At 36.1% G+C, this 20,663-nt stretch overlaps 1 long non-coding RNA gene across 1 annotated transcript in view; it reads left to right on the forward strand.

Moving 5' to 3' along the window:
* Nucleotides 1-431: 431 nt before the first annotated feature.
* LOC129523977 (uncharacterized) overlaps nucleotides 432-20,663 on the forward strand; it is a 90,224-nt gene continuing 69,992 nt past the window's right edge. The window contains exon 1 of the long non-coding RNA XR_008667618.2: nucleotides 432-652. This is a non-coding gene — a long non-coding RNA (uncharacterized lncRNA). The remainder of the gene's footprint in view (nucleotides 653-20,663) is intronic.

The following is a 20,663-nucleotide window of genomic DNA, read 5'->3' on the forward strand; positions in this document are numbered from 1 at the left end:
TCACCTCTCACCAGGTCCCTCCCCCAACACTGGGGATTACAATTCAACAAGAGACCTGGGTGGGGACACAGAGCCAAATAATATCCTGTGGCTTAAGACTTAAAAAGCCACCTGAGAATTCACTTTAACCCTATGGAAAGATTCATATAGTCACCAAAATCATAATTTTGGAGCCTATCAGAGTCCTGAGGTCATAAATTAAGCAAGTGTCTCAAATTTCAAAGTGTGACAAGCCCCCCCCAAGGGAAAATGGGACATATAAATTATTTCACCTTAACAGAATATGTGAAAAAGAGGAGGCAACCATAAAAGTAAGGAGAAAATCTAAAACTTTGAACAGTTTCTTAAAGGCTAAGTTTCTTAAAGGCACACGTGATAGTTTAGAATCTTTGGATGTCCCAGATGCAGGAAGAGCCAGCACCAACTGCCAGCCATCTCCACAGCCTTCAACCAGGTGCCTGGGAAGAAGGGCAAGGCAAAACACTGGACAGAGTCAGTGGTGCAGATGGGCAAGTCCTGGTTGGTGGGTGAAGCAGGCAAACTTGGAGAAGCCCATCCATGACTGAGTGTCAGACTTGATAACGCTTTAAAAGAAATGATGGCTACCACTGGGAGAGAGACAGGAAATACTTCTGCCTCCCTGTTCTAGAAAGTAGGTTCCCTCTGGGGAGATGTCATATTGTGATATAACAAGAAATATATACTTGGTCTCTGCCTCCAGTTCCTGGCGCATAACTCCTAGAACTCTTTTAATTTCCAGAGTGATGGGGTTCCAGGTGCATTTTTTGTTCTAATATTTTTGGTCTTTGACCCTGGTTCCTGACATAAAGCTCCTAATTTCTTAGAGTTTTCTTAATGATAGTAATTTCTCAAACACGTAGTTTGGCTGTCTTTTCTAGATATTATCTTATCCAGAATAGCTCATACTCTAATCAGGTAATTCTTCATGGGCTCATGGATGGGGACTGCTCACCAGAAAGGACCAAGGCATTATTAGAAGCTTGGAACTTTCACCTCCAGCCCCCTTCTTCGGAGAGGGAAGAGAAGCTGGAAATTGAATTAGTAATTGATCATACCTATGTGATGAATACTCTGTGAAAATTAGGGATTTAGAAAGTTTGTTTGTTGCTGAACACATGGAGGTGCTAAGAGGGTGGCATGCCCAGGGCACAGATGTTTCATGCCCCTTCCCAGATATCTTGTCCTGTGCATTCCTTCATCTGGCTATTCATCTCTATCTTGTACAATAAAGGTAAGTGAAGTGTAACCCTAAGTTCTGTGAGCTGCTCTAGCAAATTAATGGGACCCAGAGAGGGGGTTATAAAGACCCCTGATTTATAGCCAGTTGGTTAGAAGGTTTGAAGCATAAGTCACAACCTGAAACTTGTGATTGGGATCTGAAGTGGGGGCAGTTTTATGGGACTGAGACCTTAACCTATGGGATCTGACTCTAACTTCAGGTAGATAGTATCAGAATTGAGTTAGTATGTAGACATGCAGTAGGTGCCCACTGGAAAACTGATTGATATGTGCAAAAACAAAAACACACACAAACAAAACAAAACAAAACAAAACTGCAGACACTTTGGTGAGCAGAAGTGTTCTGTATTTCCATGACGGTTTAAGAGAAGAGAAAGTGAGGCCGGGCATGGTGGCTCACGCCTGTAACACCAGCATTTTGGGAGACTGAGGCAGGAGAATCCCTTGAACCCGGGAGGCAGAGGTTGCTATAAGCTGCGACTGGGCCATGGCACTCAAGCCTGGGGCGACCAGAGTGAAACTGTCTCAAAAAAAAAAAAGAAGAAGAAAAAGAAAGAAAGAAAAAAGAAAAGAAAGAAAGGGCCGGGCACAATGGCTTGGCTCACACCTGTAATCCCAGCACTTTGGGAGGTCAAGGTGGGTGGATCACGAGGTCAGGTGTTCGAGACCAGCCTGGCCAACATAGTGAAACCCCATCTCTACTAAAAATACAAAAATTAGCCGGGTGTGGTGGCACTCAGCTACTAGGGAGACTGAGATGGGAGAAACACTGGAACCCGGGAGGCAGAGGTTGCAGTGAGCCAAGACCATGCCATTGCACTCCAGCCTGGGTGACAGAGTGAGACTTTGTCTCAAAAAAGAAAGAAAAAGAAGAAGAAAGAAAGAAAGAAAAGAAAAAAGAAAGAAAGAAAGAAAAGAAAAAAGATGTTGAAACAAAATTCAAAGAAGGATAGGAAGAGCAGCAGCCTGTCTCTTGTTACAATGAGAAGGTTAGGAAGAGTGCAGAATAGGCACTTACATATGTTTGTTTGGTTGCTGCTGTGAAGATCCCAGCTTGAAAATAACGTGCTCTGCATCCCCATGGTATCATAATGAAAATATTGTTACATTGAAATTACTATTGTTGTATTATAGTTTGGTGGATCCCTACGTGAAGCATGTAGAATTAGAAAATCACATAGCATTCCCTACCAAGAAGACTCATGGGTAACTGTGTCAGATAGGTTTAGTCAATACAGCAGAAGCCACTCTGAACACCTGAGAAGTAGTGCAAAACAGGAAATTTGTGATCTACAAAACTACTGGCAGAACTAAGGAATTAAGATCAAGAAAAGTACTTTCAAAAAGTTTAAAAGTAAAGAAATCGCATAGAAACCACCACCAATAATTGTGACTGACCGTAATACAAAATGAATGACTCTCAGGAGAACTTTGGAAGCTTCTGGTACAATCTCACTTCTGCTGTCTGCCACATTCCTGCTTACAGCTGCTACTGGAGAATAATGCTGTCTCGCTCAGCTTTCATGAGTGTCTCTTATTGGTGAAATCTAATTGAAATCCTGCTGGCAGAGCCTAGTTTCCAATCTTCCATCTTCAGTAAGACATGGAGTGTCTAATAACGAGACATGAAGATGGTAGTGAGATTCAAACAATATCTGGCATGGTGGCATTTTACCCAATAAAATTTCGATAGTCTGTGGCCTGGTTCTTAACTTTGTAGATCAACAAATTTCATCTTTCTAGTTTCCCAGAATTGACTGAACCTGAGAGTTTAACTCAAAATATTCAAAGTTGTGATATCTATTATACAGCAGGGTGACTATCATCAATAATAATGTATTGTATATTTCAAAATAAGAGAGTAAATTCCAAATGTATCATCACAAAAAATGTTAAATAAGTGAGATGGATCTTTCAATTAGTGTGATTTAATCATTACACATTGTACAGTGTGCATGTATGAAAATATTACATTGTACCTTATAAATGTAATACAATTATGATTTGCCAATTAAAATAATGTTAATGAAAAAAATTTAAAAACATATTAAGAATAGTAAGAATCTTAAAGTAGGATGTCACATATGACTGTTATTTAAGCATATGTGACATCCTAGATGAAGAGCTGGCATGTGTGAGAAATAAATGTGTGAGTAATAAAAACAAGACTTCCTATTTGTTGGGTGGTCACCAAGAGCCAGGCTTTGGGCTAAGCATTTTCTGTGAATTCTCTCATGTAATTCTCACGTTAACCCTAGGAGATGAGAATTAGTATATACATTTACTGAAGATGACCATGCTCGAGAAATTAAATCGCCAAAGTTCTATTGAGAAGTGAACTGGGAATTAAAGCAAAATTCTCAGCAATAGTTATGTTCTACTACATTGAAACATGTTTTCACATGCTTAATACATTATCATAATTTGTTAGTTCTAGATATGAAGCAAATTTATATGCCAGCCTAAAATCAGAACAGAAGGAACTGAATAATTCTAGTATGGTATCCAGTATCTATCTCCATAGTCCCTAGTAAAAATAATGGCTGGCATTTATTTCTCATACATGCCAGCCCTTTATCTATATGCTGTTCAAGTATTGACTCAGTCTTTCTGAGGTAGGTACAATTAGTATCCATTAGAGATAAGAAAACAGACACAAGAAAATTAAATCACTTGCTCAGGGTCACGTAGCTAATAAATGGTGGAGCTAGATTTAGAAACCAGGCAGTCTGGGCTGGGCGTGGTGGCTCACGCCTGTAATCCCAGCACTTTGGGAGGCCGAGGCGGGCGGATCACGAGGTCAGGAGATCAAGACCATCCTGGCTAACACGGTGAAACCCCGTTTCTACTAAAAAAAAAAAAAAAAAAAAAAATTAGCTGGGCGTAGTGGCAGGCGCCTGTAGTCCCAGCTACTCGGGAGGCTGAGGCAGGAGAATGGCATGAACCCGGGAGGCAGAGCTTGCAGTGAGCCGAGATTGCGCCACTGCACTCCTGCCTGGGTGACAGAGCAAGACTCAGCCTCAAAAAAAAAAAAAAAAAAGAAACCAGACAGTCTGGCTTCAGAGGCCTTTCAAGTCTGACTTTGAAATCCTTTGTCTCAGATCAATTTAATATTTTTGAATGCTGTTGAAGCAACATTGAACCATAATTCTAATTTCCCCCATGAAATTGTTTTCAAAGAAAGTCCCCACCCCCCACAATAAAAGGCCTAAGGTAATTAGTTGCTGGCAAATCTACCCTTAAAGAAGTTCTCTGAACAGAAAGGAAATGCTAACAAAGGCTTGAAACTTCAGAAAGATATGGCAAACATAGAAGTAAATAAAACAGACTAGCCTACCTCTTAGGAATTTTTAAAATAATACTTGAAACAAAAATTATACCACCGCATAATGTGGTACTCGAGGAATGTAGAGGAAATACTTCAGACAATTATATTTAGAAGTGGGAAGGCCTAAATGAAAGCAAGACTTCTACCCTTTATTCAAAGTGGCAAGACATCGATACCAGTAGACTGTGTATTGTAGTACCTAGAGCAACCAGTAAGAAAACTTTACAAGGAGATATATTCAAAATAAAATGGCAGACTTATGCCTTAAATCAAAAATTTCAACCGTTTTCTTAAATTGAATTCATCTACATTCATCTACACCAGTTTAAAAACAAAATTGCTGGAGTATATTAAAGAAAATAATCCAAAATATGCTGTCTACAGGAAACTCACTTCAAATATAACAATAGGTAGATTAGGTAGCCTGAAAGTAAGTGGGCGGAAAAACCTGTACCAAGCAAGTATTAATTAAAACAATAAGAAGTGTTTACTGATGTCAGATAAAGTAGACTTCATAGCATAGAAAATTATTAGAGACAAAGAGGTACATTATGTAACAATGAAAGGATCAATCTAACAAGACAAAAAACCGTATTTATCATGAAAAATAGCTAACACTCATAATGATGTATAAAGTATAAATGCAAAAAGGTACCTGGGTAACTTTCAGTGTGAGCATAACAGTATGGCATTAGAATATGTCTAAGTGAATTAATTATCTTTTATTCTGATGTAGGTCTTTCAAGACCTCCATAGATTTACAATGATGAATAATGTAATACAGTAATTCTCAAGCTTTTGTGTGCATCTGAATCACCTGGAGGACTAATTAAAACACAGGTTGCTAGGCTCATTGCTTTCATTTAGGCCTTCCCACTTCTAAATATATCCAGTTTCTGATTCAGTAGGTGTGAGACGGATCATAAGAATTTGCATCTCAAACAACTTCTTAGTTGAGAACTACTGCCTAGCCACATTATTGGACCATCATTGGACAATAGGTTTAATTTTAGTTATAATTCATCATAAGCATTGGAAAGTTTCTTATATCTCAACTATGTTAACATTTCAACCTTTTTTTCATAATGCTGCCTACCAATGGACTATTTCACATATTATTTCAACAAGTATAATTTAAGCAACTACTGGACATATCCAAATAAATTAATCCAAACACCAAGGCAAATACAAACAGAACAACTTTAAAAAATAAGTTATAGTCCAGTTATATATACTTGAAACCATAATGTTACCAAAAAAGTCATAATATTACAAAAAGCTGATAGAAGGAAAGCTGGAAAATAATGGAAATGAGATGAACATGTCCTTAGACACAGGGCAATAAGGCAGATGGCAGCACATAATAAAGCTTCAGACTAATCTAAGGTTCATAGTTCTAACAACATCTGTAAACCAAATGACCACAGATGATATATTCAGCATTTTTTGTTAAAAAGTACGTTAAGTTTTCAAGGAAAAAGTTAGTGTTATTATCAGATGTTTCTCAGCCTACCTCTAGGACACCCTGAAAATCATTTAAAAAGCTTGTTGTGGGTGGAAAACAATGAATGAGATTGGTATATGTAAGTTTCATGTATCAGAATGCCGAACATATGCACATGGTTCTTATGTGCAGGATGATTTCAATCATAGAACCATGGTAATGAACCTCTGTTTCTGAGATACACTAGAAGAACCAACCAGCATGTTAAAATAAGAGAATGAGGAAATAAATAGAGCTGCAAATAGCAACAGCCTATAAAAATAGTAACTATACTTAAAAGTAAAACAAAAACATGGTTCTTTTATGTATACATATTTTAAAAATCATCTTAATGTTGGGATTTTTAGGCAATATCATATATGCATACAAATTGTCAAAAAGAAAAATTTTGAATGGAGATAACTTTGTATAAAACAAAAACTGAAAATAATGACTTTTTAATCTTTTGTTTTGACTTCAGAGGTACACATGAAGGTTTGTTATATAGGTAAACTCATGTAATGGGGGTTTGTTATACAGATTATTTCGGCATCCAGCTACTAAGCCTAGTGCCCAAGAGTTATTTTTTCTGCTCCTCTCCCTCCTACCGCCCTGCACCCTCAAGTAGACCCCAGTGTCTGTTGTTCCCTTCATTGTGAATGATTCTATTTTTTTTTTTTTTTTTTTTTGAGACAGAGTCTCGCTCTGTTGCCCAGGCTGGAGTGCAGTGGCACGATCTCGGCTCACTACAAGCTCTGCCTCCCAGGTTCATGCCATTCTCCTGCCTCAGCCTCCCGAGTAGCTGGGACTACAGGTGCCCGCTGCCACGCCCGGCTGATTTTTTGTAGTTTTAGTAGAGACAGGGTTTCACCGTGTTAGTTAGGATGGTCTCGATTTCCTGACCTCGTGATCTGCCCGCCTCAGCCTCCCAAAGTGCTGGGATTACAGGCGTGAGCCACCACGCCCAGCCGCGAATGATTCTATTTTTAACTTCAGTCACTTTAAGCCTTTCCCCAATTTGTATTACTATATTACTTTCAGCATGTTCCTCTTAAACGTTCCTTATTTCTATTAGAATATGTTAATTTTTATATACAGTTTTCTTGTATTTTTATTGTCATTTTTCATTCAGCAAAACGAATAAAACTTTTTTAATATAAGGATAATTTTTTGGCCTATAGACAGAAAATATAGGATTGCAAATTTTAACTTTTCATTCTCAGTGACACCCTATCTGGTCTTAGATAAATGAATTTGAATTGAAAAGTATGTTTACTTATTGTAGACATGAAGTAAAAGGAAATGCTAAGGCCATGCTCAGATTCAACTTAGGGCAATGACCTCTATGCCAGAAAAATACATGTTTTGAAAATAAATCTATTGTCCGATTTTCTTGTATATGAGACTACAGCTGTAACATTCTAGGATTATAAAATAGTCTTTGTATTAGCTCTGATTTGTCTCTGTAATTAATTAATATCATAATATGTTTAAGTTTTTTGGAAGACAGATCTCTAGTGCAATCTTTTCCATGTTTAATTAATACATGTATTTTTATTCTTTTTTTCAGAAACTGTTCAAGAATTCAGCAACACCCAATAAGCATATTTATTTATTTATTTATTTATTGAGATGGAGTTTCACTCTTGTCACCCAGGCTGGAGTGCAATGGTGCGATCTTGGCTCGCTGCAACCTCCACCTCCCAAGTTAAAGCAATTCTCCTGCCTCAGCCTCCCGAGTAGCTGGGACTACAGGTGTGCACCACCACGCCTGGCTAATTTTTGTATTTTTGCTAGAGACGAGGTTTCACCATGTTGGCCAGGCTGGTTTCGAACTCCTGACCTCAGGTGATCCACTCGCTTTGGCCTCCCAAAGTGCTGGGATTACAGGTGTGAGCCACCGCACCTGGCCTCTGATAAGCATATTTTAAAAATATAACAAACACTTTCTAGGGCTTCTCATCCCATATATTGTTGAGTATCTAGAGTTACATGGTTTGCTGGTAAATACACTAGGGTTTATTTTCAAAAGACATATATTTTAGGCACATTTACATCATCAAACATTCAAATGCCCTTAGGGAAACTATTAATTTATTTTAAGAAATTATCCAGTGGTTTCGTGCTAGACATTGCAAATAATACAATTAAAGACAAAATCTATTCTTGAGTTACTTACTACTGGGTAAGCAAAACAATTACAATATATAAATACCAGATAAGACTAATTATAGCATCTGAAAGTATCTCAAGCAGGATCACTAAATCTTGGTTAGTTATGAGAGCCTTCCTAAAGATTTAATTTCTAACTGACATGCAAAGACAAACACTGTGTCTTAGATTGGGCTTCCTGGAAACACACTTTATGATAGTTATATGAGAAGATATATTGGTGACTACTGAAGAGAAAATTTGGTAGAAGTACCAGTGTATCTGCTACTAGAGTGTGTGTGTTGGAAGTTGTAAATGAGAAAAGAGTAAGGCAAGATAGGCAAATAAAATAGAAAGACCCTGCAGAGAGGGAGTGAACATATTTGTTCAGAGATTTGCAAGTGCTTCAGTGTAGTGGGAACACAGGATAGGAAAGAGATGAGGTAAGAATTTAGAGGAGTTAGAGTGACCAGATTTTTAAAAATCATATATGCCATAGAAAGAGCTTTAGAATTTATCCTGAAGGAATAGGTAGAAGCATGGAAGGTTTTAAGTAACAGGGAGTAACAGACTCCACTTTGTCTGGAGTGTTGGCAGCAGACGAAATAAGAGGAAAAACTGAAAGCAGAGTGGCAAATCAGGAAATAGTTATAATAGTTTATAAAAGAAAAAATGGTGTCCTAACCTAAATGGACGGAATGGGAGAATCGAAAGACTTGAAACGTGGGAGGGAAAAGTGAAAAGTGATAGCTTTGGTGATTTATCAGACAGGGAAACAGAGAGAGAAGAAAGCCAAGGATGACTTCTTAGTTACTGACTTTAATAACTGGATTAACAATGACAGATGATGTTGACAGAGATGAACACCCGGAAGGAAAAGTATATAGAATCCAGATAAAGATGATCAATATATAGTTGAATATGCAAATCATTGTAGTAAGGAGAGTAATTTAGATCGACAATTTATACACAAAATGAAAACAGAATAGATTAACACAATTTAGAAATGATGTAGAAAACAGTAAAGAAGGTGAATACATCATGTAAGATTGCACTAAATGAAAACAACTGGAAGGAAATTATGAAGAAAGAATCAATTTCTTAATTTGTAAGAATGACCTATCAGAAGTGTCATACTCACTTCACCTTTCCTATATTCAATTTGAGATGTACTTAAAATTTCTAATAAGAAAATGCTTCAGGAAAAAATTAGTTACTAGACAAACATAAAACATTATTATGTTACTTAAGTGACTTTAATTTGTACACTTCTCTCACCATTCCTTCTTTGTCTCTTTCACATTTCTTCCTCCCTCTGAACTTTAATCTCAGATATATATGTCAAGATTCATTCCTGGTTCACTTTTGTTTTTCTGCAGTCCTGTATCTTGTCATACCTAGTATACTCTCAAGATTGTAACCACCTTCTGTATACTCAGCAATGTGAAATCTATGTTTCCAGCTCAGACTTATTTTCTAAGGCTCAAAGTCATATTTTGAGCTGCCTGAAGAATATTGTCACTGCATGAATAGACGCTTTTCAAAAGAAGACCTACATATGGCCAAAAAGCCTATGAAAAAAAGCTCAACATCCCTGATCATTAGAGAAATGCAAATCAAAACCACAATGAAATACCATCCTGCACCAGTCAGAATGGCTATTATTGAAAAGTCAAAAAACAACAGATGCTGGGGAGGTTGTAGAGAAAAAAAAGGATGCTTATACACTGTTGATGGGAGTGTAAGTTAGTTCAACCATTGTGGAAAACAGTGTGGAAATCACTCTAAGACTTAAAAACAAAACTACCATTTGACCCAGCAATCTCGTTACTGGGCATATACCCAAAGAAATAGAAATTGTTCTATTATAAAGAAACATGCACACATATGTTCATTGCAGCACTATTTACAATAGTAAAGACATGAAGTCAACCTACGTGCCCATCAATGGTAGAATGAATAAAGAAAATGTAGTGCATATACACCATAGAATACCATGTAGCCATACAAAAGAACAAAATAATGTTCTTTGCAGGAACATGGATGGAGCTGGAGGCCATTATCCTTAGCAAACTAATGCAGGAAAAGAAAACTAAATACTACATGTTCTCACTTATAAATGTGAGCTAAATGTTGAGAACACATGGACACATAGAGGGGAACAGACATGAAGGCTTACCTACCAGAGAGTGGAGGTTGGGAAGGGGGAGAGGGATCAGGAAAAACAACCAGTGAGCACTAAACTTAATGCCTGGGTGACAAAATAATGTGTACAACAAACCTCTATGACACGAGTTTACCTATATAACAAACCTGTACATGTACCCCGGAACTTAAAATAAAAGTTAAAAAAATAGTAAAATAAGAATATCGTCGCGGGTGTGTCCCTAAAAATGCGTGTTTAATTATTCATCTTTCCCAACACCTTTTTCCCTATATGCTCGAGTGCTATTGGTAGCACCTTAGTCCATGCAGTTATTAACACCAGAAACCTTTACCTCACAGCCCATACCCAACCAGTCACCACATTCTTATGATTGTATCTCTTCATAATCTATCTTCTTAGCCATTGCCTCATCAACTCTTTCTGGATTATTACATTAGTCACTTAATTTTGCCCTCTTTAAGCTCATTCTTCACCCTGCAACAAACATAATCTACCTAACAAGCAAATCGTATCATATAACAGCTAACAGCTTAAAACCTTCTTTGGCTTCCCTTCCTAAAAGGACTTTAGCAAGATCTTTAACAGTGTCTTTAGCACTCTCTTATTCCCTCTCGGGTTTCAGTTCTCATAACTCTTCTCCTCTACATACTCAGATTACTGAATTATAGAATTGCTGAGTTATAATTTCTTGCACAATATTTGTAATTCACATCACTTTGCATTCACAAATATTCCTTTTGCTTGTAATTTTCTTCCGACTCTTTCTTTGGCTAAAACTAGAACCCTCCAAAGCTCAGTCTTTTCCTAAGACAGCGTTTTGTGAATCTTCGTCTTAGTTCAAATTCTGAGCCCCTTTTTTTTGAGCTTCTATAATGCTCTGCATTAATATTTCACAAACTTTGTTGACACTTATGTGTTTATGTCTGTCTATCCTGCTAGACTGTCAACTCCTCAAAGGTAGGGACCATGTCTAAATCATGTTTACGGCTTTCATGCAGTTCCTGAAGCAGGATAAATGTTTCAGGAATACCTGTTAAGTAATGATACTAATGCAGTAACTTCTATTGACATCTTTCTTGCACCATTCCAAATTGTCCTTGATCTAAATCTTCACCTATTGTTCCTATGAAGGAAGGTTAAGAATTAAATCGAAGTTTAATAGCATCTTCTGCTCTGGGCTGTATTTTCTGTTTAAAGTCCATTGTTATACACTTACTGTCTTAAGCAGCAATATTAACTAAATTAGGACGATTAATGAATGATGCCAGGCTGACTCATTCTCTCACCATCAGAGAGAGACTAAATCTGGCAATTGTGCCAAAGACTTGGAGTGAAAAGACCTGTTTACTATTCCTGGCTCTGACTCCAGCTTGTTGAATGTTCTTGAGAAATTTATTTAGCCTCTCCATTTGCTTGCATTTTCTGTACTATAAAGATGCCTCTGAGGATTTGGCATTGAGGCTCATGAGCATCCTTATTTGAAAGGCAGTACAGGAATGTCTTTATCCACACATTTTTGAAAGTAAGGGACTTGGATATCAACAAAAGGAAAGGCACCCTCCCAAGAGAGAAACTAAGGAGCAATGAAAACTCTAAATCAGGTTAGGTGAGGTGATAAATTATAAAGTTTATTCAGTTTTTCAGTATTACTAATTAGTTTATTGGCCCAAACCAAGGTAGATCAGTGCAAAACAAGAAGGCTTTATTTTCTAGTCGTTTAAGACAGACCAACCTGTGTGGCCACCTGACAAGCTACCAAAATATGTTTTTGCATAGCAGCATGTAGCCTACTTCTATGTGTATAGTAATGTACACTAAACCTTAGAATGATTTCCTCCCAAAATGACAAGTTGTTCAAATTTACTCCTTATTAATTATATATATTTAACTACCTAGACAGTTAAATACATAAAATCTATTTAACAATATATAGAGAAAGAGGAGGATAAAATTATAAGTGTTTTGAATATAAAACTTTAATGAATTTTATTAAAAGTTATTTGCATGATATGAATGATAATATCTAAACACGTATTTCATATGACTGCTTATATCAATTTTATAAATTACATATTTATGGGATTTCAAAAGTTTTTTGTTGAACTAAAAAGAGAAAATAATTGAGTTCTCATGTTAAGCTGTAATTTGTTAGAAAATATAATGGTTGTCCAAAACAGGCAAGCAGAGAGCCACTCCCATTCACAATTGTTACAAAGAGAATAAAACACGTAGGAATACAGTTAAGAAGAAAAGTGAGGGACCTCTTCAGAGAGAACTACAAGCCACTGCTCAAGGAAATCAGAGAGGATGCAAACAAATGGAAAAACATTCCATGCTCATGGATAGAAAGAATCAATATTGTGAAAATGGCCATACTGCCAAAAGTAGTTCATAGCTTAAGTGCTATTCCCATTAAAATGCCGTTGATATTCTTCACAGAATTAGAAGAAACTATTTCAAAATTCATATGGAACCAAAAAAGAGCCCAAATAGCCAAGACAATTGTAAACAAAAAGAACAAAGCTGGAGGCATCCACCACCCAACTTCAAACCATAATACAGAGCTACAGGAACCAAAATAGATAGCATGGTACTGGTACAAAAAAAGACACATAGACCGATGGAACAGAAGAGAGAACTCAGAAACAAGACTGCACACCTACAAGTATCTGACCTTCGACAACCTTGACAAAAGCAAACAATGGGGTAAGGAGTCCCCATTTAATAAATGGTGATTGGAGAACTGGTTAGTCATACGCAGAAAATTGAAACCAGACCCTTTCTTACACCTTATACAAAAATTAACTGAAGATAGATTAAAGACTTTGATGTAAAACCCAAAACTATAAAAACCCTAGAAGAAAATCTAGGCAGCACCATTCAGGACATAGGCAGAGGCAAAGATTTCATGACAAAAAAATGCCAAAAGCAATAGCAATAAAAGCAAAAATTGACAAATGGGATCTAACTAAACTAAAGAGCTTCTGCACAGTAAAATAAACTATCATCAGAGCGAAGAGACACCCTACAGAATACAAGAAAAATTTTGTTATCTATCCATCTGACAAAGGTCTAATATCCAGAGTCTACAAGGAACTTAAACAAATTTACAAGAAAACAACAAACACATTAAAAAGTGAGCAAAGGCATGAATAGGCAGTTTCAAAAGAAGACATCATGTGGCCAATATACATATGAAAAAAGCTAATTATCACTGATCATTAGAGAAATGCAAATCAAAACCTCAATGAGATACCATCTCACACCAGTCAGAATGGTAATTACTAAGAAGTGAAAAAACAACACATGCTGGTCAGGTTGTGGAGAAAAAGGAACAGTTTTACAGTTTGTGATAGTGTAAATTAGTTCAACCATTGTGGAAGACAGTGTGGTGATTCCTCAAAGTCGTAGAGGCAGAAATACCATTTGACCCAGCAATCCCACTACTGGGTATATTCCCAAAGGAATATAAATCATTCTGTTATAAGATACATGCCCTCCTTTGTTCACTGCAGCACTATTCACAATAGTGAAGACATGGAAACACCCCAAATGCCCATCAGTGATAGGCTGGATAAAGAAAATGTGGTAAATATACACCATGGAATCCTATGCGGCCATGAGAAGGAATGAAATAATGTCCTTTGTAGGGATATGGGTGGAGCTGGAAGCCGTTATCCTAAGCAAACTAATGCAGGATCAGAAAACCGAATACCGTATATTCTCACTTATAAGTGAGAGCTGAACAATTAGAACACATGGACACATGGAAGGGAACAACACGCACTGCAGCCTGTCAAGGGGGACACGGGGAGGGAGAGCATCAGGAAGACTGGCTAACGGATGCTGGGCTTAATACCAGGGTGATGGGTTGATCTGTGCAGCAAACCAACTTAGCACACATTTACCTATGTAACAAACCTGTACCTCCTGCACATGTACCCAGAACTTAAAATAAAAGTTGAAGAAAAAAAAAAGAAAATATATTATTGCCCCACAAACAGGTAATTTTAGCTATAATAAAATACAGTGATTGTGACAGAAAGCTTAAATCATATATTGCCTATACTCTGTTTCAGGTACAAATTCAGAATATCCTCTCACTTTATAGCAATGTGATATAAGGATGAAACATTTGCATATTTATTATAAATAACCTTGGAGATTAAAGGCAGTTAGTTAACTCCTATAACCTCTGTTTTATATTGTCACATGAATAAAACTATGGCTACAAGATGTGGCATGATTAAAAGTGAAGAAAGTGTTTTAACTAACACAGGGGTAAGTGATATGATAAAATAATATGAGCAGAATAAATAATACTTTAATTTTCATTATGTTTCCTGGAATACATTGAATGGGATCAATTGTTACAGTATTTTTTCACTTCTAGCACAGTTTAGCATTCTAAATATGTATATATATGTATATCAACAGCAATAGCAATTTTTAATAATCAAATGACATTCATAAACAATAAAATTGCCAGTAGATCCGCAGAGTTTATATTTATTAATGATGACTGCTTTTTTGTTCAAACTAAATATAAAGTTTTTGGTTCATTTTAGAAAAGTTTCTAAAACAACTTAAAATGCTGTCAATTGATAATTTTTCAAAGAAATAAAAGAGACAAAGTTAATTCTTTTCTGAGTGACTCAACAAAAGGTATTTTATAAATATTATATACTCATTTTAGAGATTATATTAAAATTTAGTGAAAAGATCTACCAAACTTACAACAAATACGTTTTCCATAAGTCCCACTCCCTTCTCGACATTTCTGCTTATTGATTCAGACTTGTGTCTATTTTGCCTAGACTACTGTAAATACACTTTATAGGGCCTCCCATGCTTTTATGTGCCCACATCTCACCCCATTTCCTTCAATCCTCTGATCTTGTCCCCTCTACTTAAAAACCCTCCATGGCTTTCCAAAACTAAGTTCACCAGTTCTGTGTACTTTCAAGCAGCCAGGACGAAATACTCACAGATGATGGGCAATTGGTAGCATCGCATTGTAGGTCAATCAACTCATTCGTTTGTTCTCAATAGAAGGATTCTCTTTTCCATGTTGAGAAGTCCCACGTTCTTTCTACCAGCCTCCCTCCTTCCATTGCCATTTCCCTTTTTCTCTAATTTCAATATGCTCAATCTTGTCTGATCCCTTAGACAGAAAAAACTGTTTTGCAAACTCTGACACTTAGGACTTTGAATGCTTTTGAAAGTAAGGTGTTTGGCATGTCACTGACTGAGAAAAGGGATGAGAGAAATGCATAGAAACATCCACTGCAGAACCTAACAACCATAACCCAGCTACAGCAGGATGTGGAAGTGAAATGAAATGGCCCAATATGAAAGTATGTAGAAGGTCAAATTGGCAAGGCTTAAGGATAAATCAGAGATTTTACATAACTGCTGAGGGAGAAGGAGGTACAAAGAGAGACTTCTGGACTTCTGAGTAAACCACAGGGCCCTGGATGGCTGGTGGTGTGTGAACTGAAGGAGCCACAGGATACAAGACCAGATTTGCTGGGAAAAGAGGGAGGAAGACATAAATTCACTTTGGAACATATAAATTTGGTAGTTTTTTTGGGGGTGGGGGGAGACTGATGAGAATTGGAATAAATTAAAGAATGAGAAAGGAGTGAAGAAATAAAAATAGGGCATGTAAGCAAAACTTCCAAGAAGTTGGGCTATGGAAAAGGAGAAGACAGGGCAGAGGTGCAGGTGGATATGGGGCAAGAAAGGGTTGTTTTAAGAGAGAAAAGACACTCACTTTAGTTAGCCTGCTTTAATCTGTTCCCTGTATTTCATCTGTGCAGTGAGGCTCTCTTCTTTAACAATGATTAGCCCTGCATCTTTTTATATACTATTGCCAGTACTAGATTTGGAAAGCCATACATGATTAAGTCCACATAGCAATTAAATAACTTTTGTGATATTCAGTGTTTAAAACTAAAAACTATGCATGTACTCTAACAATTGAATCTTTCATAAACTGTCCCTAATCTGATGGCTTTGTTTTATCTTTCAAGGAAGTCCTTTCTCTACTAGTGAATATCTTTACCACTGTGACCTTATTTCAAGATCCAGATGAAAGATCACATTCCCATCTTCTTAGGCCTCTCCTTTACCCTATAGTATGTTATTCACCTTCCTAGTACAGGATTTGTCATACCCCATTTTCATGAGAAATGTGTGTGTGTGTGTGTGTGTGTGTGTGTGTGTGTGTGTGTGTGTGTGTGATCTTCTGATGGGTCTGCTTGGAAAACAGCAACTGTGTCTAATTGAAGATGGTTATGCATAAAAACCCAGTGTTTTAAAGTTGCTTACATAAGACTTCCATGCTGGGGGTATACTACTCCCTTCTCCCACCCATTCGGGACCTGCTTACTGAGCACTGATTGGACAGAACCCTTCCAATTCCAAGTAGTCACAACTCATGAGTTAGCTCAGAAACTTCTTAATAACATTGCACCGTTATTTCATGTAATCAAAGATAGCTAGGGAAAATGAATTTGTCCTTAAAGGTAGAAAAACTCAAAAAATAAAAATATTCATTTTTGATGAGTGTGTCACTAAACAGTTATTTTCATGCAATATTTTAAGGTCACAAATTGATACAATATTTTTTGGAAATACACTTTGTTGCATGTAATAGGAGCCTTGAAATATTGATTCATGTTGTTGTTATAATTCTATATAAAATAATTTACATTTAAGTAAACATGTGAAATAAAATTTAAAACTTTAAGCCACAAAATATGAACATGCACACACGTACACACATGCTATAATTTTGGAAACAAATGGCTCATAATGGGGAAAAGAAAAGTATAATGTAGCTTTAAATTAGAATATGTGAACAAATTATTTCCTTCCTTCATTTTAGCAATGAAGAAATTGAGACCTGCTCTGTTCAGTAAATACTTACCAAGAATTTATCTGTGGAAGAATATTTGTAGCATTCTGTTGCAGCATTTAACCAGAAAGACAAGAATTTTTGTCCTTAAGTAAATCACAACATCATCGTGAAGGACAGATGGTAAACAAAATAAAATACCTACACCATGCCATGTTCTCTATTAGAGAACTCTCTTTTCTTACTCTATTTTTCATACTCTATTTTTCTTATAGTCACAACAACATTGGGAAGTGGAAACTGAGGCTTATAGTGAATAAGTAATTTGTCCAAAATGACACCGTCAAGAAGTTCCAGGGCTAGGATTCAAACTTCCATTTATTGGATTTTTAAAGCCAACAATTTTTCCAGTCAGATTTGGGATTATTAGGCCATTTTCGGTTCTCCTTGTAAAACTCACCTTTGGGACAGCAATCCAATTCACAGTTGCTACAGAACTGATTGTTTAAATTAATGATTTTTGTAGGATGTGGGGTTTCTTTTTTATATATTTAATTATGTTTTTAAAGGTGTAAAATTGACCTTAAGGCCTTAGCCTGGGAATAGATATGCCAACCTTTGGAAAGGTTGTGTTGGAATGAAATAAAACAGTCCTCTAGCAGAGTGGTAGAGTTGCAACAAAATGAGAACATTTATATAAGCTTTTGGAGTGAACTCAGCGCTCACTGGAAACCTACTGTATTCTGCTTTTGCTTTCAATACACACTAATAACTCAGAGTTCCCCCAGGAGAGCTTGAGAATGTGGTGTAAAATAAATAATATGGGATTAGTTTATCTGGATTCATTCCTGATTGTCATAGCTGAGAAATTATTGATCTTGAGAATTATTTATCAGAGGTAAAGTTGGCAGAAAAAAATAAAAATATGCCATTATTCAAAATTTAATGATGTAAACAGCTAGATTTATTTGAGTCTCACTAGGCTAACTTGCTAGTGTACAGCCTGCCCCAATCATAATAAGCAAAGCTGACCTTATGCCAAAAGCTGAGGCTATTACAAGGTTTCCATTCTATAATTTTGTATTAGATCGCTCTACTCTTTTCCCTATGTAAACAAATGGATTTTTTTTCATGCATGAGGTATATTAAGTTCAGTGATTGAATTGGATAAGCACTTGGCTTAGATTGTTTGACTGTTTATGTTCTGAATACAGACAAGTTAAAGACATAAGTGCTCTTTTTGAAAGGTTGTGATTAAATTTTTCATCTAAAAATGTTTCTCTATTGATGTGAAATACACATAAATAATTTATCATCTTTACTATTTTAAGTGTATAGTTCAGTGGTAATAAATACATCTATATTTTTTCCTTCATCCTCCCTCCCACCCTTTTTATTATGGCTTTGATCTCTTTACTCATTACTGGTTTAATAATTGGGTAAATTTCTCTGTACATATAACCCACCAAGGTTGAGCTAAGAAGAAAGAAAAATGTTTACTTGACAACAATATAGCCTAAGATTTTGACATTAACTTTTCAACAGCTAACAAGAGAAAGCCTCCTTCCAAATTCACCAGTGTAAAGTATAGAGACAAGTAGAGAAGAATGATTCATCACAAAGGGCTCATCTTTTTTAACTTTCAAATTTAGGTAGAAATCATCCTATAAGAAAAACAATATAACTCAGAAATATCAAGAAAGGACATTAATGTCTACAAATTCTGTTTCTTCTAGTAATTTTGTCTTGGGGGATTAACTCTGGTCTAGGATCTGATCTTCAGCTTTATAGATTTCTTTTTTCCAAAATTATACATCACAGATGATCAGATTTATATAAATCTGTATAATATTCTAGTAGTAAACTAATGAACAAATTTTAATTTTCTAGTTTATAATGCCATACTAACCATTGGGACATTTATTTCTGTAAAAAAGATAGCCCTTTCAAGCACCAACTAAGTGCCTAAGAAACAAAGTGAGTAAACATAGGGTTACTTATTGAATATGGAATTCAAACAAATGAGACAGAATGCTCTGGAGGAGTGTTTTACTCTCATTAGGGTCGAGTCTATAGAATTATCTTTGATCCACTGTCAAGTATAGCATTTTAATTTTAAGAATGCATGTGTTTTCCAGATAGTGCTTCATGTTGTTGCATTAGGGTGAGTAAATTCTGACAATTTTTAATATCCAACATTTTAAGTAGGAACTGAAAGTTTCAAAGAGCATAAAATACTGCTTTCTCTATATTTATTATATGCACATATTTCTTTTCCAAAAATGAATTCACAAGGAGTTAAAATTTTTCTTCATCTATTCCAGAAAGAAACAGGTTATATGTGGTTAGTGATCTCAACTCATATTTCAAAATTTGGTCCAAAGGCAAATGTTTAATTATTAGTGTCAGAATAGCTCCTAAACTCAGCCAAGAAAAATTGTATATTACTTAATTTTACTCATGTGACCAGAAAATATTTACAACTTGATTCATTTCAATTCAGTTCAACAAATATTTACTGAAACAGCTACTACATACCAACCATTATGCTAGCCACTGCAGTGTGAAAGCACAAAGATGAATTTATTATTCCTGCCATTAAAAGGCGCCTAGCAGTGTGAACAAATTTAAGGTTAAAAAACTACAGATTTTGCTGCACTATCTTATTATCATAAAAAAAGTATGTTTTCTAGAATGTTTTTAAGATACATGAAAGAATAAATTTAAATATAAAAACTTCCAAATAGAAAGATTAATTATGCATTGTATAAAAATGTTTATTTTTTCCAAACAAGTCAAAATTAGAGAACAAAATAAAATATAAAGTAGAAAAAACATGATATAAAATTGCTATTGTCACTCAAACTGAAATATGAAATTTCAAAAATTTAATCTAATTAGGCTAAAAGTATAAATTATATATAAACATTGAACAAGTATTATGTCTGTAATTTGAATGGCTCTTCTTAAAAATAGTTCCTAACTTAAATACATTCTATACATTAAGAGCAAATAGAGTAAGAAATTTGTTTTCAGTGTGAGCATTTCCGTGGGGGGTTATTTACAGCATTAAAAAACTGGTATAAAAGTAGCTGTGCGTGGTGACTCATGCCTGTAATGCCAGCACTTTGGGAGGCTGAGGCGAGCGGATCACGAGGTCGGAAGATCGAGACCATCCTGGCTAACACAGTGAAACCCCGTCTCTACTAAAAATACAAAAAGAAATTAGCCGGGTGTGGTGGCGTGCGCTTGTAGTCCCAGCTACTGGGGAGGCTGAGGCAGGAGAATGGCGTGAAACCGGGAGGCAGAGCTTACAGTCAGCTGAGATCGTGCTACTGCACTCCAGCCTGGGTGACAGAGCGAGACTCCGTCTCAAAAAAAAAAAAAGAAAAAAGAAAAAGGAAAAAAAAAA

The sequence above is a fragment of the Gorilla gorilla genome, chromosome 7, assembly GCF_029281585.2.
Source record: "Gorilla gorilla gorilla isolate KB3781 chromosome 7, NHGRI_mGorGor1-v2.1_pri, whole genome shotgun sequence".
Classification (NCBI taxonomy): Eukaryota; Metazoa; Chordata; class Mammalia; order Primates; family Hominidae; genus Gorilla; species Gorilla gorilla.